General features: G+C 51.6%; 53 non-coding genes across 53 annotated transcripts; 16 read left to right on the forward strand and 37 right to left on the reverse strand.

Annotated features, from left to right (window-relative positions):
- Positions 1-132: 132 nt before the first annotated feature.
- Positions 133-205, reverse strand: Trnav-cac. Its single transcript has one exon. It is a non-coding gene; the product is annotated as a tRNA-Val (tRNA).
- Positions 206-1,366: 1,161 nt separating this feature from the next.
- On the reverse strand, positions 1,367-1,439 carry Trnav-aac. The gene has a single exon. It is a non-coding gene; the product is annotated as a tRNA-Val (tRNA).
- Positions 1,440-1,597: 158 nt separating this feature from the next.
- On the reverse strand, positions 1,598-1,670 carry Trnav-cac. The gene has a single exon. It is a non-coding gene; the product is annotated as a tRNA-Val (tRNA).
- A 379-nt stretch (positions 1,671-2,049) lies between these two features.
- On the forward strand, positions 2,050-2,123 carry Trnap-agg. The gene has a single exon. It is a non-coding gene; the product is annotated as a tRNA-Pro (tRNA).
- A 726-nt stretch (positions 2,124-2,849) lies between these two features.
- Positions 2,850-2,922, reverse strand: Trnav-aac. The gene has a single exon. It is a non-coding gene; the product is annotated as a tRNA-Val (tRNA).
- Positions 2,923-3,080: 158 nt separating this feature from the next.
- Trnav-cac lies at positions 3,081-3,153 on the reverse strand. Its single transcript has one exon. It is a non-coding gene; the product is annotated as a tRNA-Val (tRNA).
- Positions 3,154-3,532: 379 nt separating this feature from the next.
- On the forward strand, positions 3,533-3,606 carry Trnap-agg. The gene has a single exon. It is a non-coding gene; the product is annotated as a tRNA-Pro (tRNA).
- Positions 3,607-4,328: 722 nt separating this feature from the next.
- Trnav-aac lies at positions 4,329-4,401 on the reverse strand. The gene has a single exon. It is a non-coding gene; the product is annotated as a tRNA-Val (tRNA).
- Positions 4,402-4,559: 158 nt separating this feature from the next.
- Positions 4,560-4,632, reverse strand: Trnav-cac. The gene has a single exon. It is a non-coding gene; the product is annotated as a tRNA-Val (tRNA).
- Positions 4,633-5,811: 1,179 nt separating this feature from the next.
- Trnav-aac lies at positions 5,812-5,883 on the reverse strand. The gene has a single exon. It is a non-coding gene; the product is annotated as a tRNA-Val (tRNA).
- Positions 5,884-6,042: 159 nt separating this feature from the next.
- Positions 6,043-6,116, reverse strand: Trnav-cac. Its single transcript has one exon. It is a non-coding gene; the product is annotated as a tRNA-Val (tRNA).
- A 380-nt stretch (positions 6,117-6,496) lies between these two features.
- Trnap-agg lies at positions 6,497-6,570 on the forward strand. Its single transcript has one exon. It is a non-coding gene; the product is annotated as a tRNA-Pro (tRNA).
- Positions 6,571-7,294: 724 nt separating this feature from the next.
- On the reverse strand, positions 7,295-7,367 carry Trnav-aac. Its single transcript has one exon. It is a non-coding gene; the product is annotated as a tRNA-Val (tRNA).
- A 158-nt stretch (positions 7,368-7,525) lies between these two features.
- Positions 7,526-7,598, reverse strand: Trnav-cac. Its single transcript has one exon. It is a non-coding gene; the product is annotated as a tRNA-Val (tRNA).
- A 403-nt stretch (positions 7,599-8,001) lies between these two features.
- Trnap-agg lies at positions 8,002-8,075 on the forward strand. Its single transcript has one exon. It is a non-coding gene; the product is annotated as a tRNA-Pro (tRNA).
- Positions 8,076-8,797: 722 nt separating this feature from the next.
- Trnav-aac lies at positions 8,798-8,870 on the reverse strand. Its single transcript has one exon. It is a non-coding gene; the product is annotated as a tRNA-Val (tRNA).
- Positions 8,871-9,028: 158 nt separating this feature from the next.
- Positions 9,029-9,101, reverse strand: Trnav-cac. The gene has a single exon. It is a non-coding gene; the product is annotated as a tRNA-Val (tRNA).
- A 379-nt stretch (positions 9,102-9,480) lies between these two features.
- Trnap-agg lies at positions 9,481-9,554 on the forward strand. The gene has a single exon. It is a non-coding gene; the product is annotated as a tRNA-Pro (tRNA).
- A 723-nt stretch (positions 9,555-10,277) lies between these two features.
- Trnav-aac lies at positions 10,278-10,350 on the reverse strand. Its single transcript has one exon. It is a non-coding gene; the product is annotated as a tRNA-Val (tRNA).
- Positions 10,351-10,508: 158 nt separating this feature from the next.
- On the reverse strand, positions 10,509-10,581 carry Trnav-cac. The gene has a single exon. It is a non-coding gene; the product is annotated as a tRNA-Val (tRNA).
- Positions 10,582-10,960: 379 nt separating this feature from the next.
- Trnap-agg lies at positions 10,961-11,034 on the forward strand. Its single transcript has one exon. It is a non-coding gene; the product is annotated as a tRNA-Pro (tRNA).
- A 722-nt stretch (positions 11,035-11,756) lies between these two features.
- Positions 11,757-11,829, reverse strand: Trnav-aac. The gene has a single exon. It is a non-coding gene; the product is annotated as a tRNA-Val (tRNA).
- Positions 11,830-11,987: 158 nt separating this feature from the next.
- Positions 11,988-12,060, reverse strand: Trnav-cac. The gene has a single exon. It is a non-coding gene; the product is annotated as a tRNA-Val (tRNA).
- Positions 12,061-12,439: 379 nt separating this feature from the next.
- Trnap-agg lies at positions 12,440-12,513 on the forward strand. Its single transcript has one exon. It is a non-coding gene; the product is annotated as a tRNA-Pro (tRNA).
- A 723-nt stretch (positions 12,514-13,236) lies between these two features.
- Positions 13,237-13,309, reverse strand: Trnav-aac. Its single transcript has one exon. It is a non-coding gene; the product is annotated as a tRNA-Val (tRNA).
- Positions 13,310-13,467: 158 nt separating this feature from the next.
- Positions 13,468-13,540, reverse strand: Trnav-cac. The gene has a single exon. It is a non-coding gene; the product is annotated as a tRNA-Val (tRNA).
- A 379-nt stretch (positions 13,541-13,919) lies between these two features.
- Positions 13,920-13,993, forward strand: Trnap-agg. The gene has a single exon. It is a non-coding gene; the product is annotated as a tRNA-Pro (tRNA).
- Positions 13,994-14,716: 723 nt separating this feature from the next.
- On the reverse strand, positions 14,717-14,789 carry Trnav-aac. Its single transcript has one exon. It is a non-coding gene; the product is annotated as a tRNA-Val (tRNA).
- Positions 14,790-14,947: 158 nt separating this feature from the next.
- Trnav-cac lies at positions 14,948-15,020 on the reverse strand. Its single transcript has one exon. It is a non-coding gene; the product is annotated as a tRNA-Val (tRNA).
- A 379-nt stretch (positions 15,021-15,399) lies between these two features.
- On the forward strand, positions 15,400-15,473 carry Trnap-agg. The gene has a single exon. It is a non-coding gene; the product is annotated as a tRNA-Pro (tRNA).
- A 721-nt stretch (positions 15,474-16,194) lies between these two features.
- On the reverse strand, positions 16,195-16,267 carry Trnav-aac. The gene has a single exon. It is a non-coding gene; the product is annotated as a tRNA-Val (tRNA).
- A 158-nt stretch (positions 16,268-16,425) lies between these two features.
- Positions 16,426-16,498, reverse strand: Trnav-cac. The gene has a single exon. It is a non-coding gene; the product is annotated as a tRNA-Val (tRNA).
- Positions 16,499-16,877: 379 nt separating this feature from the next.
- Positions 16,878-16,951, forward strand: Trnap-agg. Its single transcript has one exon. It is a non-coding gene; the product is annotated as a tRNA-Pro (tRNA).
- Positions 16,952-17,673: 722 nt separating this feature from the next.
- On the reverse strand, positions 17,674-17,746 carry Trnav-aac. Its single transcript has one exon. It is a non-coding gene; the product is annotated as a tRNA-Val (tRNA).
- A 158-nt stretch (positions 17,747-17,904) lies between these two features.
- Trnav-cac lies at positions 17,905-17,977 on the reverse strand. Its single transcript has one exon. It is a non-coding gene; the product is annotated as a tRNA-Val (tRNA).
- Positions 17,978-18,356: 379 nt separating this feature from the next.
- On the forward strand, positions 18,357-18,430 carry Trnap-agg. The gene has a single exon. It is a non-coding gene; the product is annotated as a tRNA-Pro (tRNA).
- Positions 18,431-19,152: 722 nt separating this feature from the next.
- Trnav-aac lies at positions 19,153-19,225 on the reverse strand. The gene has a single exon. It is a non-coding gene; the product is annotated as a tRNA-Val (tRNA).
- A 158-nt stretch (positions 19,226-19,383) lies between these two features.
- Positions 19,384-19,456, reverse strand: Trnav-cac. Its single transcript has one exon. It is a non-coding gene; the product is annotated as a tRNA-Val (tRNA).
- A 379-nt stretch (positions 19,457-19,835) lies between these two features.
- Positions 19,836-19,909, forward strand: Trnap-agg. The gene has a single exon. It is a non-coding gene; the product is annotated as a tRNA-Pro (tRNA).
- A 723-nt stretch (positions 19,910-20,632) lies between these two features.
- Trnav-aac lies at positions 20,633-20,705 on the reverse strand. Its single transcript has one exon. It is a non-coding gene; the product is annotated as a tRNA-Val (tRNA).
- A 158-nt stretch (positions 20,706-20,863) lies between these two features.
- Positions 20,864-20,936, reverse strand: Trnav-cac. The gene has a single exon. It is a non-coding gene; the product is annotated as a tRNA-Val (tRNA).
- Positions 20,937-21,315: 379 nt separating this feature from the next.
- Trnap-agg lies at positions 21,316-21,389 on the forward strand. The gene has a single exon. It is a non-coding gene; the product is annotated as a tRNA-Pro (tRNA).
- A 722-nt stretch (positions 21,390-22,111) lies between these two features.
- On the reverse strand, positions 22,112-22,184 carry Trnav-aac. The gene has a single exon. It is a non-coding gene; the product is annotated as a tRNA-Val (tRNA).
- A 158-nt stretch (positions 22,185-22,342) lies between these two features.
- Trnav-cac lies at positions 22,343-22,415 on the reverse strand. The gene has a single exon. It is a non-coding gene; the product is annotated as a tRNA-Val (tRNA).
- A 379-nt stretch (positions 22,416-22,794) lies between these two features.
- On the forward strand, positions 22,795-22,868 carry Trnap-agg. Its single transcript has one exon. It is a non-coding gene; the product is annotated as a tRNA-Pro (tRNA).
- A 723-nt stretch (positions 22,869-23,591) lies between these two features.
- Trnav-aac lies at positions 23,592-23,664 on the reverse strand. The gene has a single exon. It is a non-coding gene; the product is annotated as a tRNA-Val (tRNA).
- A 158-nt stretch (positions 23,665-23,822) lies between these two features.
- On the reverse strand, positions 23,823-23,895 carry Trnav-cac. Its single transcript has one exon. It is a non-coding gene; the product is annotated as a tRNA-Val (tRNA).
- A 379-nt stretch (positions 23,896-24,274) lies between these two features.
- Trnap-agg lies at positions 24,275-24,348 on the forward strand. Its single transcript has one exon. It is a non-coding gene; the product is annotated as a tRNA-Pro (tRNA).
- Positions 24,349-25,071: 723 nt separating this feature from the next.
- On the reverse strand, positions 25,072-25,144 carry Trnav-aac. The gene has a single exon. It is a non-coding gene; the product is annotated as a tRNA-Val (tRNA).
- Positions 25,145-25,302: 158 nt separating this feature from the next.
- On the reverse strand, positions 25,303-25,375 carry Trnav-cac. The gene has a single exon. It is a non-coding gene; the product is annotated as a tRNA-Val (tRNA).
- A 379-nt stretch (positions 25,376-25,754) lies between these two features.
- Trnap-agg lies at positions 25,755-25,828 on the forward strand. The gene has a single exon. It is a non-coding gene; the product is annotated as a tRNA-Pro (tRNA).
- A 722-nt stretch (positions 25,829-26,550) lies between these two features.
- Trnav-aac lies at positions 26,551-26,623 on the reverse strand. Its single transcript has one exon. It is a non-coding gene; the product is annotated as a tRNA-Val (tRNA).
- Positions 26,624-26,781: 158 nt separating this feature from the next.
- Positions 26,782-26,854, reverse strand: Trnav-cac. Its single transcript has one exon. It is a non-coding gene; the product is annotated as a tRNA-Val (tRNA).
- Between the last annotated feature and the right edge of the window lie 264 nt (positions 26,855-27,118).

Below are 27,118 nucleotides of genomic sequence, written 5' to 3' on the forward strand. Positions count from 1 at the left end.
CAACTTGTAGTGATGTTGCCATCGTAACTAAAAAATTCAATAAATGTGGTACTTGCAAAACGAAGGGACGTGCGGCAGATCCACACACGAAGTGGCTCATTGGAGGACAATACGACATAGGCAGGAAAATACTGTTCCCGCCCGGGATCGAACCGGGGACCTTCTGCGTGTGAAGCAGACGTGATAACCGCTACACTACGGAAACGACGGACACGACGAGTCCATCCTTTTTCACTCAAACTTGCCTCAGCCTTTCTATCGTCGGCGAATGCACACACGACAGAACTTTTGTCAGCCTGGAACCCATCACAGCCGAGGGCTCAAGAAGTCTTCGGGGTGCTCGAGAGGGTGTCTGCCGTAGCACCCCTAACGAGATAGCGGCGTTTCGCGCAGTCGTTATTGCGAGTCATATCAGCAAAGCAATCACTTTCTCAGCAGCAAGCAGTGCGAGCCCAGCGGCAGCTCTACATGAAGGTACCGACAGCCCTGGAAGGCCGCCCCATCCCGCCAGGGTACACGAGACTTCCAGGGCACCCTGGACGACATCGAGGGACTGGAATAATTGGCAATCACCGTGTCACAGCGCTCGTTGGTCTAGGCGTATGATTCCTGCTTAGGGTGCAGGAGGTCCCGGGTTCAAATCCCGGACAAGCCCTAGCGTTTTGTGCAAACTGATCGCACGTCAGTGGCTGAGTCAGCGCAAAAAGCTCGCCGTCAATATCAAATGAACTTCTTATTCGATGTGAGCAATTGACACTCTGGTCCGACGCGTTAAAAAAAAAAATAAAAAAAAAAGTGGCTAGGGTACCTGGCTCTCACCCAGGAGGCGCGGGTTCGATTCCCGGTACCGGAAATGCGCATTTTGTTGCTCCTCTTATGCGACTTGGCCCGACTTAGCTCGACTGACGCTTGCAGAAAACTACGTTAAGTACGATTCGTGGTAACAAGTGACGGCGAGAGCGATGCGACACCTGTCCACCTCTTATCGAGGCACCTAACTGTGGTCAACAAAGCTGGAGGACTGCAAGACATTGCCACGGGGGTTGAATGCAGCTAACCACACTGCTTAGTGTCCTAACAGTGGAGACAGGTTCAAAAAAAAAAAAAAAAAAAATGGGTATAATTCCTGCTTAGGGTGCAGGAGGTCCCGGGTTCAAATCCCAGACGAGCCAACGCGTTTTGTGCAAACTGATCGCACGTCAGTGGCTGAGTCAGCGCAAAAAGCTCGCCGTCAATATCAAACGAATTTCTTATTCGACGTGAGCAATTGACACTCTGGTCCGACGCGTGAAGACGATTACGAAGGTTTCGGGTACAGGTGGTAGCAGATGCATGTTAGTAAGTCTTGCTTAAAGTGATGAAAAAGTGTTTCCGCCCGGGATCGAACCGGGGACCTTCTGCGTGTTAGGCAGACGTGATAACCGCTACACCACGGAAACTGCTTGTGTGCACCGTACTGCACAGACAACTTGTAGTGATGTTGCCATCGTAACTAAAAAATTCAATAAATGTGGTACTTGCAAAACGAAGGGACGTGCGGCAGATCCACACACGAAGTGGCTCATTGGAGGACAATACGACATAGGCAGGAAAATACTGTTCCCGCCCGGGATCGAACCGGGGACCTTCTGCGTGTGAAGCAGACGTGATAACCGCTACACTACGGAAACGACGGACACGACGAGTCCATCCTTTTTCACTCAAACTTGCCTCAGCCTTTCTATCGTCGGCGAATGCACACACGACAGATCTTTTGTCAGCCTGGAACCCATCACAGCCGAGGGCTCAAGAAGTCTTCGGGGTGCTCGAGAGGGTGTCTGCCGTAGCACCCCTAACGAGATAGCGGCGTTTCGCGCAGTCGTTATTGCGAGTCATATCAGCAAAGCAATCACTTTCTCAGCAGCAAGCAGTGCGAGCCCAGCGGCAGCTCTACATGAAGGTACCGACAGCCCAGGAAGGCCGCCCCCATCCCGCCAGCGTACACGAGACTTCCAGGGCACCCTGGACGACATCGAGGGATTGGAATAATTGGCAATCACCGTGTCACAGCGCTCGTTGGTCTAGGGGTATGATTCCTGCTTAGGGTGCAGGAGGTCCCGGGTTCAAATCCCGGACGAGCCCTAGCGTTTTGTGCAAACTGATCGCACGTCAGTGGCTGAGTCAGCGCAAAAAGCTCGCCGTCAATATCAAATGAACTTCTTATTCGATGTGAGCAATTGACACTCTGGTCCGACGCGTTAAAAAAAAAAAAATAAAAAAAAAAAAAGTGGCTAGGGTACCTGGCTCTCACCCAGGAGGCGCGGGTTCGATTCCCGGTACCGGAAATGCGCATTTTGTTGCTCCTCTTATGCGACTTGGCCCGACTTAGCTCGACTGACGCTACGCTGACGCTTGCAGAAAACTACGTTAAGTACGATTCGTGGTAACAAGTGACGGCGAGAGCGATGCGACACCTGTCCACCTCTTATCGAGGCACCTAACTGTGGTCAACAAAGCTGGAGGACTGCAAGACATTGCCACGGGGGTTGAATGCAGCTAACCACACTGCTTAGTGTCCTAACAGTGGAGACAGGTTCAAAAAAAAAAAAAAAAAAAAATGGGTATAATTCCTGCTTAGGGTGCAGGAGGTCCCGGGTTCAAATCCCAGACGAGCCAACGCGTTTTGTGCAAACTGATCGCACGTCAGTGGCTGAGTCAGCGCAAAAAGCTCGCCGTCAATATCAAACGAATTTCTTATTCGACGTGAGCAATTGACACTCTGGTCCGACGCGTGAAGACGATTACGAAGGTTTCGGGTACAGGTGGTAGCAGATGCATGTTAGTAAGTCTTGCTTAAAGTGATGAAAAAGTGTTTCCGCCCGGGATCGAACCGGGGACCTTCTGCGTGTTAGGCAGACGTGATAACCGCTACACCACGGAAACTGCTTGTGTGCACCGTACTGCACAGACAACTTGTAGTGATGTTGCCATCGTAACTAAAAAATTCAATAAATGTGGTACTTGCAAAACGAAGGGACGTGCGGCAGATCCACACACGAAGTGGCTCATTGGAGGACAATACGACATAGGCAGGAAAATACTGTTCCCGCCCGGGATCGAACCGGGGACCTTCTGCGTGTGAAGCAGACGTGATAACCGCTACACTACGGAAACGACGGACACGACGAGTCCATCCTTTTTCACTCAAACTTGCCTCAGCCTTTCTATCGTCGGCGAATGCACACACGACAGATCTTTTGTCAGCCTGGAACCCATCACAGCCGAGGGCTCAAGAAGTCTTCGGGGTGCTCGAGAGGGTGTCTGCCGTAGCACCCCTAACGAGATAGCGGCGTTTCGCGCAGTCGTTATTGCGAGTCATATCAGCAAAGCAATCACTTTCTCAGCAGCAAGCAGTGCGAGCCCAGCGGCAGCTCTACATGAAGGTACCGACAGCCCAGGAAGGCCGCCCCCATCCCGCCAGCGTACACGAGACTTCCAGGGCACCCTGGACGACATCGAGGGATTGGAATAATTGGCAATCACCGTGTCACAGCGCTCGTTGGTCTAGGGGTATGATTCCTGCTTAGGGTGCAGGAGGTCCCGGGTTCAAATCCCGGACGAGCCCTAGCGTTTTGTGCAAACTGATCGCACGTCAGTGGCTGAGTCAGCGCAAAAAGCTCGCCGTCAATATCAAATGAACTTCTTATTCGATGTGAGCAATTGACACTCTGGTCCGACGCGTTAAAAAAAAAAATAAAAAAAAACAAAGTGGCTAGGGTACCTGGCTCTCACCCAGGAGGCGCGGGTTCGATTCCCGGTACCGGAAATGCGCATTTTGTTGCTCCTCTTATGCGACTTGGCCTGACTTAGCTCGACTGACGCTACGCTGACGCTTGCAGAAAACTACGTTAAGTACGATTCGTGGTAACAAGTGACGGCGAGAGCGATGCGACACCTGTCCACCTCTTATCGAGGCACCTAACTGTGGTCAACAAAGCTGGAGGACTGCAAGACATTGCCACGGGGGTTGAATGCAGCTAACCACACTGCTTAGTGTCCTAACAGTGGAGACAGGTTCAAAAAAAAAAAAAAAAAAATGGGTATAATTCCTGCTTAGGGTGCAGGAGGTCCCGGGTTCAAATCCCGGACGAGCCAACGCGTTTTGTGCAAACTGATCGCACGTCAGTGGCTGAGTCAGCGCAAAAAGCTCGCCGTCAATATCAAACGAATTTCTTATTCGACGTGAGCAATTGACACTCTGGTCCGACGCGTGAAGGCGATTACGAAGGTTTCGGGTACAGGTGGTAGCAGATGCATGTTAGTAAGTCTTGCTTAAAGTGATGAAAAAGTGTTTCCGCCCGGGATCGAACCGGGGACCTTCTGCGTGTTAGGCAGACGTGATAACCGCTACACCACGGAAACTGCTTGTGTGCACCGTACTGCACAGACAACTTGTAGTGATGTTGCCATCGTAACTAAAAAATTCAATAAATGTGGTACTTGCAAAACGAAGGGACGTGCGGCAGATCCACACACGAAGTGGCTCATTGGAGGACAATACGACATAGGCAGGAAAATACTGTTCCCGCCCGGGATCGAACCGGGGACCTTCTGCGTGTGAAGCAGACGTGATAACCGCTACACTACGGAAACGACGGACACGACGAGTCCATCCTTTTTCACTCAAACTTGCCTCAGCCTTTCTATCGTCGGCGAATGCACACACGACAGATCTTTTGTCAGCCTGGAACCCATCACAGCCGAGGGCTCAAGAAGTCTTCGGGGTGCTCGAGAGGGTGTCTGCCGTAGCACCCCTAACGAGATAGCGGCGTTTCGCGCAGTCGTTATTGCGAGTCATATCAGCAAAGCAATCACTTTCTCAGCAGCAAGCAGTGCGAGCCCAGCGGCAGCTCTACATGAAGGTACCGACAGCCCAGGAAGGCCGCCCCCATCCCGCCAGCGTACACGAGACTTCCAGGGCACCCTGGACGACATCGAGGGATTGGAATAATTGGCAATCACCGTGTCACAGCGCTCGTTGGTCTAGGGGTATGATTCCTGCTTAGGGTGCAGGAGGTCCGGGGTTCAAATCCCGGACGAGCCCTAGCGTTTTGTGCAAACTGATCGCACGTCAGTGGCTGAGTCAGCGCAAAAAGCTCGCCGTCAATATCAAATGAACTTCTTATTCGATGTGAGCAATTGACACTCTGGTCCGACGCGTAAAAAAAAAAATAAAAAAAAACAAAGTGGCTAGGGTACCTGGCTCTCACCCAGGAGGCGCGGGTTCGATTCCCGGTACCGGAAATGCGCATTTTGTTGCTCCTCTTATGCGGACTTGGCCCGACTTAGCTCGACTGACGCTACTGCTGACGCTTGCAGAAAACTACGTTAAGTACGATTCGTGGTAACAAGTGACGGCGAGAGCGATTGCGACACCTGTCCACCTCTTATCGAGGCACCTAACTGTGGTCAACAAAGCTGGAAGACTGCAAGACATTGCCACGGGGGTTGAATGCAGCTAACCACACTGCTTAGTGTCCTAACAGTGGAGACAGGTTCAAAAAAAAAAAAAAAAAAAATGGGTATAATTCCTGCTTAGGGTGCAGGAGGTCCCGGGTTCAAATCCCGGACGAGCCAACGCGTTTTGTGCAAACTGATCGCACGTCAGTGGCTGAGTCAGCGCAAAAAGCTCGCCGTCAATATCAAACTAATTTCTTATTCGACGTGAGCAATTGACACTCTGGTCCGACGCGTGAAGGCGATTACGAAGGTTTCGGGTACAGGTGGTAGCAGATTGCATGTTAGTAAGTCTTGCTTAAAGTGATGAAAAAGTGTTTCCGCCCGGGATCGAACCGGGGACCTTCTGCGTGTTAGGCAGACGTGATAACCGCTACACCACGAAACTGCTTGTGTGCACCGTACTGCACAGACAACTTGTAGTGATGTTGCCATCGTAACTAAAAAATTCAATAAATGTGGTACTTGCAAAACGAAGGGACGTGCGGCAGATCCACACACGAAGTGGCTCATTGGAGGGACAATACGACATAGGCAGGAAAATACTGTTTCCCGCCCGGGATCGAACCGGGGACCTTCTGCGTGTGAAGCAGACGTGATAACCGCTACACTACGGAAACGACGGACACGACGAGTCCATCCTTTTTCACTCAAACTTGCCTCAGCCTTTCTATCGTCGGCGAATGCACACACGACAGATCTTTTGTCAGCCTGGAACCCATCACAGCCGAGGGCTCAAGAAGTCTTCGGGGTGCTCGAGAGGGTGTCTGCCGTAGCACCCCTAACGAGATAGCGGCGTTTCGCGCAGTCGTTATTGCGAGTCATATCAGCAAAGCAATCACTTTCTCAGCAGCAAGCAGTGCGAGCCCAGCGGCAGCTCTACATGAAGGGTACCGACAGCCCAGGAAGGCCGCCCCCATCCCGCCAGCGTACACGAGACTTCCAGGGCACCCTGGACGACATCGAGGGATTGGAATAATTGGCAATCACCGTGTCACAGCGCTCGTTGGTCTAGGGGTATGATTCCTGCTTAGGGTGCAGGAGGTCCCGGGTTCAAATCCCGGACGAGCCCTAGCGTTTTGTGCAAACTGATCGCACGTCAGTGCTGAGTCAGCGCAAAAAAGCTCGCCGTCAATATCAAATGAACTTCTTATTCGATGTGAGCAATTGACACTCTGGTCCGACGCGTTAAAAAAAAAAATAAAAAAAAAAAAAGTGGCTAGGGTACCTGGCTCTCACCCAGGAGGCGCGGGTTCGATTCCCGGTACCGGAAATGCGCATTTTGTTGCTCCTCTTATGCGACTTGGCCCGACTTAGCTCGACTGACGCTACGCTGACGCTTGCAGAAAACTACGTTAAGTACGATTCGTGGTACCAAGTGACGGCGAGGAGCGATGCGACACCTGTCCACCTCTTATCGAGGCACCTAACTGTGGTCAACAAAGCTGGAGGACTGCAAGACATTGCCACGGGGGTTGAATGCAGCTAACCACACTGCTTAGTGTCCTAACAGTGGAGACAGGTTCAAAAAAAAAAAAAAAAAAAATGGGTATAATTCCTGCTTAGGGTGCAGGAGGTCCCGGGTTCAAATCCCGGACGAGCCAACGCGTTTTGTGCAAACTGATCGCACGTCAGTGGCTGAGTCAGCGCAAAAAGCTCGCCGTCAATATCAAACGAATTTCTTATTCGACGTGAGCAATTGACACTCTGGTCCGACGCGTGAAGGCGATTACGAAGGTTTCGGGTACAGGTGGTAGCAGATGCATGTTAGTAAGTCTTGCTTAAAGTGATGAAAAAGTGTTTCCGCCCGGGATCGAACCGGGGACCTTCTGCGTGTTAGGCAGACGTGATAACCGCTACACCACGGAAACTGCTTGTGTGCACCGTACTGCACAGACAACTTGTAGTGATGTTGCCATCGTAACTAAAAAATTCAATAAATGTGGGTACTTGCAAAACGAAGGACGTGCGGCAGATCCACACACGAAGTGGCTCATTGGAGGACAATACGACATAGGCAGGAAAATACTGTTCCCGCCCGGGATCGAACCGGGGACCTTCTGCGTGTGAAGCAGACGTGATAACCGCTACACTACGGAAACGACGGACACGACGAGTCCATCCTTTTTCACTCAAAACTTGCCTCAGCCTTTCTATCGTCGGCGAATGCACACACGACAGATCTTTTGTCAGCCTGGAACCCATCACAGCCGAGGGCTCAAGAAGTCTTCGGGGTGCTCGAGAGGGTGTCTGCCCGTAGCACCCCTAACGAGATAGCGGCGTTTCGCGCAGTCGTTATTGCGAGTCATATCAGCAAAGCAATCACTTTCTCAGCAGCAAGCAAATCACTTTCTCAGCAGCAAGCAGTGCGAGCCCAGCGGCAGCTCTACATGAAGGTACCGACAGCCCAGGAAGGCGCCCCCATCCCGCCAGCGTACACGAGACTTCCAGGGCACCCTGGACGACATCGAGGGATTGGAATAATTGGCAATCACCGTGTCACAGCGCTCGTTGGTCTAGGGGTATGATTCCTGCTTAGGGTGCAGGAGGTCCCGGGTTCAAATCCCGGACGAGCCCTAGCGTTTTGTGCAAACTGATCGCACGTCAGTGGCTGAGTCAGCGCAAAAAGCTCGCCGTCAATATCAAATGAACTTCTTATTCGATGTGAGCAATTGACACTCTGGTCCGACGCGTTAAAAAAAAAAATAAAAAAAAAAAGTGGCTAGGGTACCTGGCTCTCACCCAGGAGGCGCGGGTTCGATTCCGGTACCGAAATGCGCATTTTGTTGCTCCTCTTATGCGACTTGGCCCGACTTAGCTCGACTGACGCTACGCTGACGCTTGCAGAAAACTACGTTAAGTACGATTCGTGGTAACAAGTGACGGCCGAGAGCGATGCGACACCTGTCCACCTCTTATCGAGGCACCTAACTGTGGTCAACAAAGCTGGAGGACTGCAAGACATTGCCACGGGGGTTGAATGCAGCTAACCACACTGCTTAGTGTCCTAACAGTGGAGACAGGTTCAAAAAAAAAAAAAAAAAAAAAATGGGTATAATTCCTGCTTAGGGTGCAGGAGGTCCCGGGTTCAAATCCCGGACGAGCCAACGCGTTTTGTGCAAACTGATCGCACGTCAGTGGCTGAGTCAGCGCAAAAAGCTCGCCGTCAATATCAAACGAATTTCTTATTCGACGTGAGCAATTGACACTCTGGTCCGACGCGTGAAGGCGATTACGAAGGTTTCGGGTACAGGTGGTAGCAGATGCATGTTAGTAAGTCTTGCTTAAAGTGATGAAAAAGTGTTTCCGCCCGGGATCGAACCGGGGACCTTCTGCGTGTTAGGCAGACGTGATAACCGCTACACCACGGAAACTGCTTGTGTGCACCGTACTGCACAGACAACTTGTAGTGATGTTGCCATCGTAACTAAAAAATTCAATAAATGTGGTACTTGCAAAACGAAGGGACGTGCGGCAGATCCACACACGAAGTGGCTCATTGGAGGACAATACGACATAGGCAGGAAAATACTGTTCCCGCCCGGGATCGAACCGGGGACCTTCTGCGTGTGAAGCAGACGTGATAACCGCTACACTACGGAAACGACGGACACGACGAGTCCATCCTTTTTCACTCAAACTTGCCTCAGCCTTTCTATCGTCGGCGAATGCACACACGACAGATCTTTTGTCAGCCTGGAACCCATCACAGCCGAGGGCTCAAGAAGTCTTCGGGGTGCTCGAGAGGGTGTCTGCCGTAGCACCCCTAACGAGATAGCGGCGTTTCGCGCAGTCGTTATTGCGAGTCATATCAGCAAAGCAATCACTTTCTCAGCAGCAAGCAGTGCGAGCCCAGCGGCAGCTCTACATGAAGGTACCGACAGCCCAGGAAGGCCGCCCCCATCCCGCCAGCGTACACGAGACTTCCAGGGCACCCTGGACGACATCGAGGGATTGGAATAATTGGCAATCACCGTGTCACAGCGCTCGTTGGTCTAGGGGTATGATTCCTGCTTAGGGTGCAGGAGGTCCCGGGTTCAAATCCCGGACGAGCCCTAGCGTTTTGTGCAAACTGATCGCACGTCAGTGGCTGAGTCAGCGCAAAAAGCTCGCCGTCAATATCAAATGAACTTCTTATTCGATGTGAGCAATTGACACTCTGGTCCGACGCGTTAAAAAAAAAAAATAAAAAAAAAAAAAGTGGCTAGGGTACCTGGCTCTCACCCAGGAGGCGCGGGTTCGATTCCCGGTACCGGAAATGCGCATTTTGTTGCTCCTCTTATGCGACTTGGCCCGACTTAGCTCGACTGACGCTACGCTGACGCTTGCAGAAAACTACGTTAAGTACGATTCGTGGTAACAAGTGACGGCGAGAGCGATGCGACACCTGTCCACCTCTTATCGAGGCACCTAACTGTGGTCAACAAAGCTGGAGGACTGCAAGACATTGCCACGGGGGTTGAATGCAGCTAACCACACTGCTTAGTGTCCTAACAGTGGAGACAGGTTCAAAAAAAAAAAAAAAAAAATGGGTATAATTCCTGCTTAGGGTGCAGGAGGTCCCGGGTTCAAATCCCGGACGAGCCAACGCGTTTTGTGCAAACTGATCGCACGTCAGTGGCTGAGTCAGCGCAAAAAGCTCGCCGTCAATATCAAACGAATTTCTTATTCGACGTGAGCAATTGACACTCTGGTCCGACGCGTGAAGGCGATTACGAAGGTTTCGGGTACAGGTGGTAGCAGATGCATGTTAGTAAGTCTTGCTTAAAGTGATGAAAAAGTGTTTCCGCCCGGGATCGAACCGGGGACCTTCTGCGTGTTAGGCAGACGTGATAACCGCTACACCACGGAAACTGCTTGTGTGCACCGTACTGCACAGACAACTTGTAGTGATGTTGCCATCGTAACTAAAAAATTCAATAAATGTGGTACTTGCAAAACGAAGGGACGTGCGGCAGATCCACACACGAAGTGGCTCATTGGAGGACAATACGACATAGGCAGGAAAATACTGTTCCCGCCCGGGATCGAACCGGGGACCTTCTGCGTGTGAAGCAGACGTGATAACCGCTACACTACGGAAACGACGGACACGACGAGTCCATCCTTTTTCACTCAAACTTGCCTCAGCCTTTCTATCGTCGGCGAATGCACACACGACAGATCTTTTGTCAGCCTGGAACCCATCACAGCCGAGGGCTCAAGAAGTCTTCGGGGTGCTCGAGAGGGTGTCTGCCGTAGCACCCCTAACGAGATAGCGGCGTTTCGCGCAGTCGTTATTGCGAGTCATATCAGCAAAGCAATCACTTTCTCAGCAGCAAGCAGTGCGAGCCCAGCGGCAGCTCTACATGAAGGTACCGACAGCCCAGGAAGGCCGCCCCCATCCCGCCAGCGTACACGAGACTTCCAGGGCACCCTGGACGACATCGAGGGATTGGAATAATTGGCAATCACCGTGTCACAGCGCTCGTTGGTCTAGGGGTATGATTCCTGCTTAGGGTGCAGGAGGTCCCGGGTTCAAATCCCGGACGAGCCCTAGCGTTTTGTGCAAACTGATCGCACGTCAGTGGCTGAGTCAGCGCAAAAAGCTCGCCGTCAATATCAAATGAACTTCTTATTCGATGTGAGCAATTGACACTCTGGTCCGACGCGTTAAAAAAAAAAATAAAAAAAAAAAAAGTGGCTAGGGTACCTGGCTCTCACCCAGGAGGCGCGGGTTCGATTCCCGGTACCGGAAATGCGCATTTTGTTGCTCCTCTTATGCGACTTGGCCCGACTTAGCTCGACTGACGCTACGCTGACGCTTGCAGAAAACTACGTTAAGTACGATTCGTGGTAACAAGTGACGGCGAGAGCGATGCGACACCTGTCCACCTCTTATCGAGGCACCTAACTGTGGTCAACAAAGCTGGAGGACTGCAAGACATTGCCACGGGGGTTGAATGCAGCTAACCACACTGCTTAGTGTCCTAACAGTGGAGACAGGTTCAAAAAAAAAAAAAAAAAAATGGGTATAATTCCTGCTTAGGGTGCAGGAGGTCCCGGGTTCAAATCCCGGACGAGCCAACGCGTTTTGTGCAAACTGATCGCACGTCAGTGGCTGAGTCAGCGCAAAAAGCTCGCCGTCAATATCAAACGAATTTCTTATTCGACGTGAGCAATTGACACTCTGGTCCGACGCGTGAAGGCGATTACGAAGGTTTCGGGTACAGGTGGTAGCAGATGCATGTTAGTAAGTCTTGCTTAAAGTGATGAAAAAGTGTTTCCGCCCGGGATCGAACCGGGGACCTTCTGCGTGTTAGGCAGACGTGATAACCGCTACACCACGGAAACTGCTTGTGTGCACCGTACTGCACAGACAACTTGTAGTGATGTTGCCATCGTAACTAAAAAATTCAATAAATGTGGTACTTGCAAAACGAAGGGACGTGCGGCAGATCCACACACGAAGTGGCTCATTGGAGGACAATACGACATAGGCAGGAAAATACTGTTCCCGCCCGGGATCGAACCGGGGACCTTCTGCGTGTGAAGCAGACGTGATAACCGCTACACTACGGAAACGACGGACACGACGAGTCCATCCTTTTTCACTCAAACTTGCCTCAGCCTTTCTATCGTCGGCGAATGCACACACGACAGATCTTTTGTCAGCCTGGAACCCATCACAGCCGAGGGCTCAAGAAGTCTTCGGGGTGCTCGAGAGGGTGTCTGCCGTAGCACCCCTAACGAGATAGCGGCGTTTCGCGCAGTCGTTATTGCGAGTCATATCAGCAAAGCAATCACTTTCTCAGCAGCAAGCAGTGCGAGCCCAGCGGCAGCTCTACATGAAGGTACCGACAGCCCAGGAAGGCCGCCCCCATCCCGCCAGCGTACACGAGACTTCCAGGGCACCCTGGACGACATCGAGGGATTGGAATAATTGGCAATCACCGTGTCACAGCGCTCGTTGGTCTAGGGGTATGATTCCTGCTTAGGGTGCAGGAGGTCCCGGGTTCAAATCCCGGACGAGCCCTAGCGTTTTGTGCAAACTGATCGCACGTCAGTGGCTGAGTCAGCGCAAAAAGCTCGCCGTCAATATCAAATGAACTTCTTATTCGATGTGAGCAATTGACACTCTGGTCCGACGCGTTAAAAAAAAAAAATAAAAAAAAAAAAAGTGGCTAGGGTACCTGGCTCTCACCCAGGAGGCGCGGGTTCGATTCCCGGTACCGGAAATGCGCATTTTGTTGCTCCTCTTATGCGACTTGGCCCGACTTAGCTCGACTGACGCTACGCTGACGCTTGCAGAAAACTACGTTAAGTACGATTCGTGGTAACAAGTGACGGCGAGAGCGATGCGACACCTGTCCACCTCTTATCGAGGCACCTAACTGTGGTCAACAAAGCTGGAGGACTGCAAGACATTGCCACGGGGGTTGAATGCAGCTAACCACACTGCTTAGTGTCCTAACAGTGGAGACAGGTTCAAAAAAAAAAAAAAAAAAATGGGTATAATTCCTGCTTAGGGTGCAGGAGGTCCCGGGTTCAAATCCCGGACGAGCCAACGCGTTTTGTGCAAACTGATCGCACGTCAGTGGCTGAGTCAGCGCAAAAAGCTCGCCGTCAATATCAAACGAATTTCTTATTCGACGTGAGCAATTGACACTCTGGTCCGACGCGTGAAGGCGATTACGAAGGTTTCGGGTACAGGTGGTAGCAGATGCATGTTAGTAAGTCTTGCTTAAAGTGATGAAAAAGTGTTTCCGCCCGGGATCGAACCGGGGACCTTCTGCGTGTTAGGCAGACGTGATAACCGCTACACCACGGAAACTGCTTGTGTGCACCGTACTGCACAGACAACTTGTAGTGATGTTGCCATCGTAACTAAAAAATTCAATAAATGTGGTACTTGCAAAACGAAGGGACGTGCGGCAGATCCACACACGAAGTGGCTCATTGGAGGACAATACGACATAGGCAGGAAAATACTGTTCCCGCCCGGGATCGAACCGGGGACCTTCTGCGTGTGAAGCAGACGTGATAACCGCTACACTACGGAAACGACGGACACGACGAGTCCATCCTTTTTCACTCAAACTTGCCTCAGCCTTTCTATCGTCGGCGAATGCACACACGACAGATCTTTTGTCAGCCTGGAACCCATCACAGCCGAGGGCTCAAGAAGTCTTCGGGGTGCTCGAGAGGGTGTCTGCCGTAGCACCCCTAACGAGATAGCGGCGTTTCGCGCAGTCGTTATTGCGAGTCATATCAGCAAAGCAATCACTTTCTCAGCAGCAAGCAGTGCGAGCCCAGCGGCAGCTCTACATGAAGGTACCGACAGCCCAGGAAGGCCGCCCCCATCCCGCCAGCGTACACGAGACTTCCAGGGCACCCTGGACGACATCGAGGGATTGGAATAATTGGCAATCACCGTGTCACAGCGCTCGTTGGTCTAGGGGTATGATTCCTGCTTAGGGTGCAGGAGGTCCCGGGTTCAAATCCCGGACGAGCCCTAGCGTTTTGTGCAAACTGATCGCACGTCAGTGGCTGAGTCAGCGCAAAAAGCTCGCCGTCAATATCAAATGAACTTCTTATTCGATGTGAGCAATTGACACTCTGGTCCGACGCGTTAAAAAAAAAAAATAAAAAAAAAAAAAGTGGCTAGGGTACCTGGCTCTCACCCAGGAGGCGCGGGTTCGATTCCCGGTACCGGAAATGCGCATTTTGTTGCTCCTCTTATGCGACTTGGCCCGACTTAGCTCGACTGACGCTACGCTGACGCTTGCAGAAAACTACGTTAAGTACGATTCGTGGTAACAAGTGACGGCGAGAGCGATGCGACACCTGTCCACCTCTTATCGAGGCACCTAACTGTGGTCAACAAAGCTGGAGGACTGCAAGACATTGCCACGGGGGTTGAATGCAGCTAACCACACTGCTTAGTGTCCTAACAGTGGAGACAGGTTCAAAAAAAAAAAAAAAAAAATGGGTATAATTCCTGCTTAGGGTGCAGGAGGTCCCGGGTTCAAATCCCGGACGAGCCAACGCGTTTTGTGCAAACTGATCGCACGTCAGTGGCTGAGTCAGCGCAAAAAGCTCGCCGTCAATATCAAACGAATTTCTTATTCGACGTGAGCAATTGACACTCTGGTCCGACGCGTGAAGGCGATTACGAAGGTTTCGGGTACAGGTGGTAGCAGATGCATGTTAGTAAGTCTTGCTTAAAGTGATGAAAAAGTGTTTCCGCCCGGGATCGAACCGGGGACCTTCTGCGTGTTAGGCAGACGTGATAACCGCTACACCACGGAAACTGCTTGTGTGCACCGTACTGCACAGACAACTTGTAGTGATGTTGCCATCGTAACTAAAAAATTCAATAAATGTGGTACTTGCAAAACGAAGGGACGTGCGGCAGATCCACACACGAAGTGGCTCATTGGAGGACAATACGACATAGGCAGGAAAATACTGTTCCCGCCCGGGATCGAACCGGGGACCTTCTGCGTGTGAAGCAGACGTGATAACCGCTACACTACGGAAACGACGGACACGACGAGTCCATCCTTTTTCACTCAAACTTGCCTCAGCCTTTCTATCGTCGGCGAATGCACACACGACAGATCTTTTGTCAGCCTGGAACCCATCACAGCCGAGGGCTCAAGAAGTCTTCGGGGTGCTCGAGAGGGTGTCTGCCGTAGCACCCCTAACGAGATAGCGGCGTTTCGCGCAGTCGTTATTGCGAGTCATATCAGCAAAGCAATCACTTTCTCAGCAGCAAGCAGTGCGAGCCCAGCGGCAGCTCTACATGAAGGTACCGACAGCCCAGGAAGGCCGCCCCCATCCCGCCAGCGTACACGAGACTTCCAGGGCACCCTGGACGACATCGAGGGATTGGAATAATTGGCAATCACCGTGTCACAGCGCTCGTTGGTCTAGGGGTATGATTCCTGCTTAGGGTGCAGGAGGTCCCGGGTTCAAATCCCGGACGAGCCCTAGCGTTTTGTGCAAACTGATCGCACGTCAGTGGCTGAGTCAGCGCAAAAAGCTCGCCGTCAATATCAAATGAACTTCTTATTCGATGTGAGCAATTGACACTCTGGTCCGACGCGTTAAAAAAAAAAATAAAAAAAAACAAAGTGGCTAGGGTACCTGGCTCTCACCCAGGAGGCGCGGGTTCGATTCCCGGTACCGGAAATGCGCATTTTGTTGCTCCTCTTATGCGACTTGGCCCGACTTAGCTCGACTGACGCTACGCTGACGCTTGCAGAAAACTACGTTAAGTACGATTCGTGGTAACAAGTGACGGCGAGAGCGATGCGACACCTGTCCACCTCTTATCGAGGCACCTAACTGTGGTCAACAAAGCTGGAGGACTGCAAGACATTGCCACGGGGGTTGAATGCAGCTAACCACACTGCTTAGTGTCCTAACAGTGGAGACAGGTTCAAAAAAAAAAAAAAAAAATGGGTATAATTCCTGCTTAGGGTGCAGGAGGTCCCGGGTTCAAATCCCGGACGAGCCAACGCGTTTTGTGCAAACTGATCGCACGTCAGTGGCTGAGTCAGCGCAAAAAGCTCGCCGTCAATATCAAACGAATTTCTTATTCGACGTGAGCAATTGACACTCTGGTCCGACGCGTGAAGGCGATTACGAAGGTTTCGGGTACAGGTGGTAGCAGATGCATGTTAGTAAGTCTTGCTTAAAGTGATGAAAAAGTGTTTCCGCCCGGGATCGAACCGGGGACCTTCTGCGTGTTAGGCAGACGTGATAACCGCTACACCACGGAAACTGCTTGTGTGCACCGTACTGCACAGACAACTTGTAGTGATGTTGCCATCGTAACTAAAAAATTCAATAAATGTGGTACTTGCAAAACGAAGGGACGTGCGGCAGATCCACACACGAAGTGGCTCATTGGAGGACAATACGACATAGGCAGGAAAATACTGTTCCCGCCCGGGATCGAACCGGGGACCTTCTGCGTGTGAAGCAGACGTGATAACCGCTACACTACGGAAACGACGGACACGACGAGTCCATCCTTTTTCACTCAAACTTGCCTCAGCCTTTCTATCGTCGGCGAATGCACACACGACAGATCTTTTGTCAGCCTGGAACCCATCACAGCCGAGGGCTCAAGAAGTCTTCGGGGTGCTCGAGAGGGTGTCTGCCGTAGCACCCCTAACGAGATAGCGGCGTTTCGCGCAGTCGTTATTGCGAGTCATATCAGCAAAGCAATCACTTTCTCAGCAGCAAGCAGTGCGAGCCCAGCGGCAGCTCTACATGAAGGTACCGACAGCCCAGGAAGGCCGCCCCCATCCCGCCAGCGTACACGAGACTTCCAGGGCACCCTGGACGACATCGAGGGATTGGAATAATTGGCAATCACCGTGTCACAGCGCTCGTTGGTCTAGGGGTATGATTCCTGCTTAGGGTGCAGGAGGTCCCGGGTTCAAATCCCGGACGAGCCCTAGCGTTTTGTGCAAACTGATCGCACGTCAGTGGCTGAGTCAGCGCAAAAAGCTCGCCGTCAATATCAAATGAACTTCTTATTCGATGTGAGCAATTGACACTCTGGTCCGACGCGTTAAAAAAAAAAATAAAAAAAAAAAAAGTGGCTAGGGTACCTGGCTCTCACCCAGGAGGCGCGGGTTCGATTCCCGGTACCGGAAATGCGCATTTTGTTGCTCCTCTTATGCGACTTGGCCCGACTTAGCTCGACTGACGCTACGCTGACGCTTGCAGAAAACTACGTTAAGTACGATTCGTGGTAACAAGTGACGGCGAGAGCGATGCGACACCTGTCCACCTCTTATCGAGGCACCTAACTGTGGTCAACAAAGCTGGAGGACTGCAAGACATTGCCACGGGGGTTGAATGCAGCTAACCACACTGCTTAGTGTCCTAACAGTGGAGACAGGTTCAAAAAAAAAAAAAAAAAAATGGGTATAATTCCTGCTTAGGGTGCAGGAGGTCCCGGGTTCAAATCCCGGACGAGCCAACGCGTTTTGTGCAAACTGATCGCACGTCAGTGGCTGAGTCAGCGCAAAAAGCTCGCCGTCAATATCAAACGAATTTCTTATTCGACGTGAGCAATTGACACTCTGGTCCGACGCGTGAAGGCGATTACGAAGGTTTCGGGTACAGGTGGTAGCAGATGCATGTTAGTAAGTCTTGCTTAAAGTGATGAAAAAGTGTTTCCGCCCGGGATCGAACCGGGGACCTTCTGCGTGTTAGGCAGACGTGATAACCGCTACACCACGGAAACTGCTTGTGTGCACCGTACTGCACAGACAACTTGTAGTGATGTTGCCATCGTAACTAAAAAATTCAATAAATGTGGTACTTGCAAAACGAAGGGACGTGCGGCAGATCCACACACGAAGTGGCTCATTGGAGGACAATACGACATAGGCAGGAAAATACTGTTCCCGCCCGGGATCGAACCGGGGACCTTCTGCGTGTGAAGCAGACGTGATAACCGCTACACTACGGAAACGACGGACACGACGAGTCCATCCTTTTTCACTCAAACTTGCCTCAGCCTTTCTATCGTCGGCGAATGCACACACGACAGATCTTTTGTCAGCCTGGAACCCATCACAGCCGAGGGCTCAAGAAGTCTTCGGGGTGCTCGAGAGGGTGTCTGCCGTAGCACCCCTAACGAGATAGCGGCGTTTCGCGCAGTCGTTATTGCGAGTCATATCAGCAAAGCAATCACTTTCTCAGCAGCAAGCAGTGCGAGCCCAGCGGCAGCTCTACATGAAGGTACCGACAGCCCAGGAAGGCCGCCCCCATCCCGCCAGCGTACACGAGACTTCCAGGGCACCCTGGACGACATCGAGGGATTGGAATAATTGGCAATCACCGTGTCACAGCGCTCGTTGGTCTAGGGGTATGATTCCTGCTTAGGGTGCAGGAGGTCCCGGGTTCAAATCCCGGACGAGCCCTAGCGTTTTGTGCAAACTGATCGCACGTCAGTGGCTGAGTCAGCGCAAAAAGCTCGCCGTCAATATCAAATGAACTTCTTATTCGATGTGAGCAATTGACACTCTGGTCCGACGCGTTAAAAAAAAAAATAAAAAAAAACAAAGTGGCTAGGGTACCTGGCTCTCACCCAGGAGGCGCGGGTTCGATTCCCGGTACCGGAAATGCGCATTTTGTTGCTCCTCTTATGCGACTTGGCCCGACTTAGCTCGACTGACGCTACGCTGACGCTTGCAGAAAACTACGTTAAGTACGATTCGTGGTAACAAGTGACGGCGAGAGCGATGCGACACCTGTCCACCTCTTATCGAGGCACCTAACTGTGGTCAACAAAGCTGGAGGACTGCAAGACATTGCCACGGGGGTTGAATGCAGCTAACCACACTGCTTAGTGTCCTAACAGTGGAGACAGGTTCAAAAAAAAAAAAAAAAAAATGGGTATAATTCCTGCTTAGGGTGCAGGAGGTCCCGGGTTCAAATCCCGGACGAGCCAACGCGTTTTGTGCAAACTGATCGCACGTCAGTGGCTGAGTCAGCGCAAAAAGCTCGCCGTCAATATCAAACGAATTTCTTATTCGACGTGAGCAATTGACACTCTGGTCCGACGCGTGAAGGCGATTACGAAGGTTTCGGGTACAGGTGGTAGCAGATGCATGTTAGTAAGTCTTGCTTAAAGTGATGAAAAAGTGTTTCCGCCCGGGATCGAACCGGGGACCTTCTGCGTGTTAGGCAGACGTGATAACCGCTACACCACGGAAACTGCTTGTGTGCACCGTACTGCACAGACAACTTGTAGTGATGTTGCCATCGTAACTAAAAAATTCAATAAATGTGGTACTTGCAAAACGAAGGGACGTGCGGCAGATCCACACACGAAGTGGCTCATTGGAGGACAATACGACATAGGCAGGAAAATACTGTTCCCGCCCGGGATCGAACCGGGGACCTTCTGCGTGTGAAGCAGACGTGATAACCGCTACACTACGGAAACGACGGACACGACGAGTCCATCCTTTTTCACTCAAACTTGCCTCAGCCTTTCTATCGTCGGCGAATGCACACACGACAGATCTTTTGTCAGCCTGGAACCCATCACAGCCGAGGGCTCAAGAAGTCTTCGGGGTGCTCGAGAGGGTGTCTGCCGTAGCACCCCTAACGAGATAGCGGCGTTTCGCGCAGTCGTTATTGCGAGTCATATCAGCAAAGCAATCACTTTCTCAGCAGCAAGCAGTGCGAGCCCAGCGGCAGCTCTACATGAAGGTACCGACAGCCCAGGAAGGCCGCCCCCATCCCGCCAGCGTACACGAGACTTCCAGGGCACCCTGGACGACATCGAGGGATTGGAATAATTGGCAATCACCGTGTCACAGCGCTCGTTGGTCTAGGGGTATGATTCCTGCTTAGGGTGCAGGAGGTCCCGGGTTCAAATCCCGGACGAGCCCTAGCGTTTTGTGCAAACTGATCGCACGTCAGTGGCTGAGTCAGCGCAAAAAGCTCGCCGTCAATATCAAATGAACTTCTTATTCGATGTGAGCAATTGACACTCTGGTCCGACGCGTTAAAAAAAAAAAATAAAAAAAAAAAAAGTGGCTAGGGTACCTGGCTCTCACCCAGGAGGCGCGGGTTCGATTCCCGGTACCGGAAATGCGCATTTTGTTGCTCCTCTTATGCGACTTGGCCCGACTTAGCTCGACTGACGCTACGCTGACGCTTGCAGAAAACTACGTTAAGTACGATTCGTGGTAACAAGTGACGGCGAGAGCGATGCGACACCTGTCCACCTCTTATCGAGGCACCTAACTGTGGTCAACAAAGCTGGAGGACTGCAAGACATTGCCACGGGGGTTGAATGCAGCTAACCACACTGCTTAGTGTCCTAACAGTGGAGACAGGTTCAAAAAAAAAAAAAAAAAAATGGGTATAATTCCTGCTTAGGGTGCAGCAGGTCCCGGGTTCAAATCCCGGACGAGCCAACGCGTTTTGTGCAAACTGATCGCACGTCAGTGGCTGAGTCAGCGCAAAAAGCTCGCCGTCAATATCAAACGAATTTCTTATTCGACGTGAGCAATTGACACTCTGGTCCGACGCGTGAAGGCGATTACGAAGGTTTCGGGTACAGGTGGTAGCAGATGCATGTTAGTAAGTCTTGCTTAAAGTGATGAAAAAGTGTTTCCGCCCGGGATCGAACCGGGGACCTTCTGCGTGTTAGGCAGACGTGATAACCGCTACACCACGGAAACTGCTTGTGTGCACCGTACTGCACAGACAACTTGTAGTGATGTTGCCATCGTAACTAAAAAATTCAATAAATGTGGTACTTGCAAAACGAAGGGACGTGCGGCAGATCCACACACGAAGTGGCTCATTGGAGGACAATACGACATAGGCAGGAAAATACTGTTCCCGCCCGGGATCGAACCGGGGACCTTCTGCGTGTGAAGCAGACGTGATAACCGCTACACTACGGAAACGACGGACACGACGAGTCCATCCTTTTTCACTCAAACTTGCCTCAGCCTTTCTATCGTCGGCGAATGCACACACGACAGATCTTTTGTCAGCCTGGAACCCATCACAGCCGAGGGCTCAAGAAGTCTTCGGGGTGCTCGAGAGGGTGTCTGCCGTAGCACCCCTAACGAGATAGCGGCGTTTCGCGCAGTCGTTATTGCGAGTCATATCAGCAAAGCAATCACTTTCTCAGCAGCAAGCAGTGCGAGCCCAGCGGCAGCTCTACATGAAGGTACCGACAGCCCAGGAAGGCCGCCCCCATCCCGCCAGCGTACACGAGACTTCCAGGGCACCCTGGACGACATCGAGGGATTGGAATAATTGGCAATCACCGTGTCACAGCGCTCGTTGGTCTAGGGGTATGATTCCTGCTTAGGGTGCAGGAGGTCCCGGGTTCAAATCCCGGACGAGCCCTAGCGTTTTGTGCAAACTGATCGCACGTCAGTGGCTGAGTCAGCGCAAAAAGCTCGCCGTCAATATCAAATGAACTTCTTATTCGATGTGAGCAATTGACACTCTGGTCCGACGCGTTAAAAAAAAAAATAAAAAAAAACAAAGTGGCTAGGGTACCTGGCTCTCACCCAGGAGGCGCGGGTTCGATTCCCGGTACCGGAAATGCGCATTTTGTTGCTCCTCTTATGCGACTTGGCCCGACTTAGCTCGACTGACGCTACGCTGACGCTTGCAGAAAACTACGTTAAGTACGATTCGTGGTAACAAGTGACGGCGAGAGCGATGCGACACCTGTCCACCTCTTATCGAGGCACCTAACTGTGGTCAACAAAGCTGGAGGACTGCAAGACATTGCCACGGGGGTTGAATGCAGCTAACCACACTGCTTAGTGTCCTAACAGTGGAGACAGGTTCAAAAAAAAAAAAAAAAAAATGGGTATAATTCCTGCTTAGGGTGCAGGAGGTCCCGGGTTCAAATCCCGGACGAGCCAACGCGTTTTGTGCAAACTGATCGCACGTCAGTGGCTGAGTCAGCGCAAAAAGCTCGCCGTCAATATCAAACGAATTTCTTATTCGACGTGAGCAATTGACACTCTGGTCCGACGCGTGAAGGCGATTACGAAGGTTTCGGGTACAGGTGGTAGCAGATGCATGTTAGTAAGTCTTGCTTAAAGTGATGAAAAAGTGTTTCCGCCCGGGATCGAACCGGGGACCTTCTGCGTGTTAGGCAGACGTGATAACCGCTACACCACGGAAACTGCTTGTGTGCACCGTACTGCACAGACAACTTGTAGTGATGTTGCCATCGTAACTAAAAAATTCAATAAATGTGGTACTTGCAAAACGAAGGGACGTGCGGCAGATCCACACACGAAGTGGCTCATTGGAGGACAATACGACATAGGCAGGAAAATACTGTTCCCGCCCGGGATCGAACCGGGGACCTTCTGCGTGTGAAGCAGACGTGATAACCGCTACACTACGGAAACGACGGACACGACGAGTCCATCCTTTTTCACTCAAACTTGCCTCAGCCTTTCTATCGTCGGCGAATGCACACACGACAGATCTTTTGTCAGCCTGGAACCCATCACAGCCGAGGGCTCAAGAAGTCTTCGGGGTGCTCGAGAGGGTGTCTGCCGTAGCACCCCTAACGAGATAGCGGCGTTTCGCGCAGTCGTTATTGCGAGTCATATCAGCAAAGCAATCACTTTCTCAGCAGCAAGCAGTGCGAGCCCAGCGGCAGCTCTACATGAAGGTACCGACAGCCCAGGAAGGCCGCCCCCATCCCGCCAGCGTACACGAGACTTCCAGGGCACCCTGGACGACATCGAGGGATTGGAATAATTGGCAATCACCGTGTCACAGCGCTCGTTGGTCTAGGGGTATGATTCCTGCTTAGGGTGCAGGAGGTCCCGGGTTCAAATCCCGGACGAGCCCTAGCGTTTTGTGCAAACTGATCGCACGTCAGTGGCTGAGTCAGCGCAAAAAGCTCGCCGTCAATATCAAATGAACTTCTTATTCGATGTGAGCAATTGACACTCTGGTCCGACGCGTTAAAAAAAAAAATAAAAAAAAACAAAGTGGCTAGGGTACCTGGCTCTCACCCAGGAGGCGCGGGTTCGATTCCCGGTACCGGAAATGCGCATTTTGTTGCTCCTCTTATGCGACTTGGCCCGACTTAGCTCGACTGACGCTACGCTGACGCTTGCAGAAAACTACGTTAAGTACGATTCGTGGTAACAAGTGACGGCGAGAGCGATGCGACACCTGTCCACCTCTTATCGAGGCACCTAACTGTGGTCAACAAAGCTGGAGGACTGCAAGACATTGCCACGGGGGTTGAATGCAGCTAACCACACTGCTTAGTGTCCTAACAGTGGAGACAGGTTCAAAAAAAAAAAAAAAAAAAATGGGTATAATTCCTGCTTAGGGTGCAGGAGGTCCCGGGTTCAAATCCCGGACGAGCCAACGCGTTTTGTGCAAACTGATCGCACGTCAGTGGCTGAGTCAGCGCAAAAAGCTCGCCGTCAATATCAAACGAATTTCTTATTCGACGTGAGCAATTGACACTCTGGTCCGACGCGTGAAGGCGATTACGAAGGTTTCGGGTACAGGTGGTAGCAGATGCATGTTAGTAAGTCTTGCTTAAAGTGATGAAAAAGTGTTTCCGCCCGGGATCGAACCGGGGACCTTCTGCGTGTTAGGCAGACGTGATAACCGCTACACCACGGAAACTGCTTGTGTGCACCGTACTGCACAGACAACTTGTAGTGATGTTGCCATCGTAACTAAAAAATTCAATAAATGTGGTACTTGCAAAACGAAGGGACGTGCGGCAGATCCACACACGAAGTGGCTCATTGGAGGACAATACGACATAGGCAGGAAAATACTGTTCCCGCCCGGGATCGAACCGGGGACCTTCTGCGTGTGAAGCAGACGTGATAACCGCTACACTACGGAAACGACGGACACGACGAGTCCATCCTTTTTCACTCAAACTTGCCTCAGCCTTTCTATCGTCGGCGAATGCACACACGACAGATCTTTTGTCAGCCTGGAACCCATCACAGCCGAGGGCTCAAGAAGTCTTCGGGGTGCTCGAGAGGGTGTCTGCCGTAGCACCCCTAACGAGATAGCGGCGTTTCGCGCAGTCGTTATTGCGAGTCATATCAGCAAAGCAATCACTTTCTCAGCAGCAAGCAGTGCGAGCCCAGCGGCAGCTCTACATGAAGGTACCGACAGCCCAGGAAGGCCGCCCCCATCCCGCCAGCGTACACGAGACTTCCAGGGCACCCTGGACGACATCGAGGGATTGGAATAATTGGCAATCACCGTGTCACAGCGCTCGTTGGTCTAGGGGTATGATTCCTGCTTAGGGTGCAGGAGGTCCCGGGTTCAAATCCCGGACGAGCCCTAGCGTTTTGTGCAAACTGATCGCACGTCAGTGGCTGAGTCAGCGCAAAAAGCTCGCCGTCAATATCAAATGAACTTCTTATTCGATGTGAGCAATTGACACTCTGGTCCGACGCGTTAAAAAAAAAAAATAAATAAAAAAAAAGTGGCTAGGGTACCTGGCTCTCACCCAGGAGGCGCGGGTTCGATTCCCGGTACCGGAAATGCGCATTTTGTTGCTCCTCTTATGCGACTTGGCCCGACTTAGCTCGACTGACGCTACGCTGACGCTTGCAGAAAACTACGTTAAGTACGATTCGTGGTAACAAGTGACGGCGAGAGCGATGCGACACCTGTCCACCTCTTATCGAGGCACCTAACTGTGGTCAACAAAGCTGGAGGACTGCAAGACATTGCCACGGGGGTTGAATGCAGCTAACCACACTGCTTAGTGTCCTAACAGTGGAGACAGGTTCAAAAAAAAAAAAAAAAAAATGGGTATAATTCCTGCTTAGGGTGCAGGAGGTCCCGGGTTCAAATCCCGGACGAGCCAACGCGTTTTGTGCAAACTGATCGCACGTCAGTGGCTGAGTCAGCGCAAAAAGCTCGCCGTCAATATCAAACGAATTTCTTATTCGACGTGAGCAATTGACACTCTGGTCCGACGCGTGAAGGCGATTACGAAGGTTTCGGGTACAGGTGGTAGCAGATGCATGTTAGTAAGTCTTGCTTAAAGTGATGAAAAAGTGTTTCCGCCCGGGATCGAACCGGGGACCTTCTGCGTGTTAGGCAGACGTGATAACCGCTACACCACGGAAACTGCTTGTGTGCACCGTACTGCACAGACAACTTGTAGTGATGTTGCCATCGTAACTAAAAAATTCAATAAATGTGGTACTTGCAAAACGAAGGGACGTGCGGCAGATCCACACACGAAGTGGCTCATTGGAGGACAATACGACATAGGCAGGAAAATACTGTTCCCGCCCGGGATCGAACCGGGGACCTTCTGCGTGTGAAGCAGACGTGATAACCGCTACACTACGGAAACGACGGACACGACGAGTCCATCCTTTTTCACTCAAACTTGCCTCAGCCTTTCTATCGTCGGCGAATGCACACACGACAGATCTTTTGTCAGCCTGGAACCCATCACAGCCGAGGGCTCAAGAAGTCTTCGGGGTGCTCGAGAGGGTGTCTGCCGTAGCACCCCTAACGAGATAGCGGCGTTTCGCGCAGTCGTTATTGCGAGTCATATCAGCAAAGCAATCACTTTCTCAGCAGCAAGCAGTGCGAGCCCAGCGGCAGCTCTACATGAAGGTACCGACAGCCCAGGAAGGCCGCCCCCATCCCGCCAGCGTACACGAGACTTCCAGGGCACCCTGGACGACATCGAGGGATTGGAATAATTGGCAATCACCGTGTCACAGCGCTCGTTGGTCTAGGGGTATGATTCCTGCTTAGGGTGCAGGAGGTCCCGGGTTCAAATCCCGGACGAGCCCTAGCGTTTTGTGCAAACTGATCGCACGTCAGTGGCTGAGTCAGCGCAAAAAGCTCGCCGTCAATATCAAATGAACTTCTTATTCGATGTGAGCAATTGACACTCTGGTCCGACGCGTTAAAAAAAAAAATAAAAAAAAAAAAAGTGGCTAGGGTACCTGGCTCTCACCCAGGAGGCGCGGGTTCGATTCCCGGTACCGGAAATGCGCATTTTGTTGCTCCTCTTATGCGACTTGGCCCGACTTAGCTCGACTGACGCTACGCTGACGCTTGCAGAAAACTACGTTAAGTACGATTCGTGGTAACAAGTGACGGCGAGAGCGATGCGACACCTGTCCACCTCTTATCGAGGCACCTAACTGTGGTCAACAAAGCTGGAGGACTGCAAGACATTGCCACGGGGGTTGAATGCAGCTAACCACACTGCTTAGTGTCCTAACAGTGGAGACAGGTTCAAAAAAAAAAAAAAAAAAATGGGTATAATTCCTGCTTAGGGTGCAGGAGGTCCCGGGTTCAAATCCCGGACGAGCCAACGCGTTTTGTGCAAACTGATCGCACGTCAGTGGCTGAGTCAGCGCAAAAAGCTCGCCGTCAATATCAAACGAATTTCTTATTCGACGTGAGCAATTGACACTCTGGTCCGACGCGTGAAGGCGATTACGAAGGTTTCGGGTACAGGTGGTAGCAGATGCATGTTAGTAAGTCTTGCTTAATGTGATGAAAAAGTGTTTCCGCCCGGGATCGAACCGGGGACCTTCTGCGTGTTAGGCAGACGTGATAACCGCTACACCACGGAAACTGCTTGTGTGCACCGTACTGCACAGACAACTTGTAGTGATGTTGCCATCGTAACTAAAAAATTCAATAAATGTGGTACTTGCAAAACGAAGGGACGTGCGGCAGATCCACACACGAAGTGGCTCATTGGAGGACAATACGACATAGGCAGGAAAATACTGTTCCCGCCCGGGATCGAACCGGGGACCTTCTGCGTGTGAAGCAGACGTGATAACCGCTACACTACGGAAACGACGGACACGACGAGTCCATCCTTTTTCACTCAAACTTGCCTCAGCCTTTCTATCGTCGGCGAATGCACACACGACAGATCTTTTGTCAGCCTGGAACCCATCACAGCCGAGGGCTCAAGAAGTCTTCGGGGTGCTCGAGAGGGTGTCTGCCGTAGCACCCCTAACGAGATAGCGGCGTTTCGCGCAGTCGTTATTGCGAGTCATATCAGCAAAGCAATCACTTTCTCAGCAGCAAGCAGTGCGAGCCCAGCGGCAGCTCTACA

This window comes from Schistocerca piceifrons, unplaced genomic scaffold, assembly GCF_021461385.2.
Source record: "Schistocerca piceifrons isolate TAMUIC-IGC-003096 unplaced genomic scaffold, iqSchPice1.1 HiC_scaffold_459, whole genome shotgun sequence".
In the NCBI taxonomy this organism is placed as follows: Eukaryota; Metazoa; Arthropoda; class Insecta; order Orthoptera; family Acrididae; genus Schistocerca; species Schistocerca piceifrons.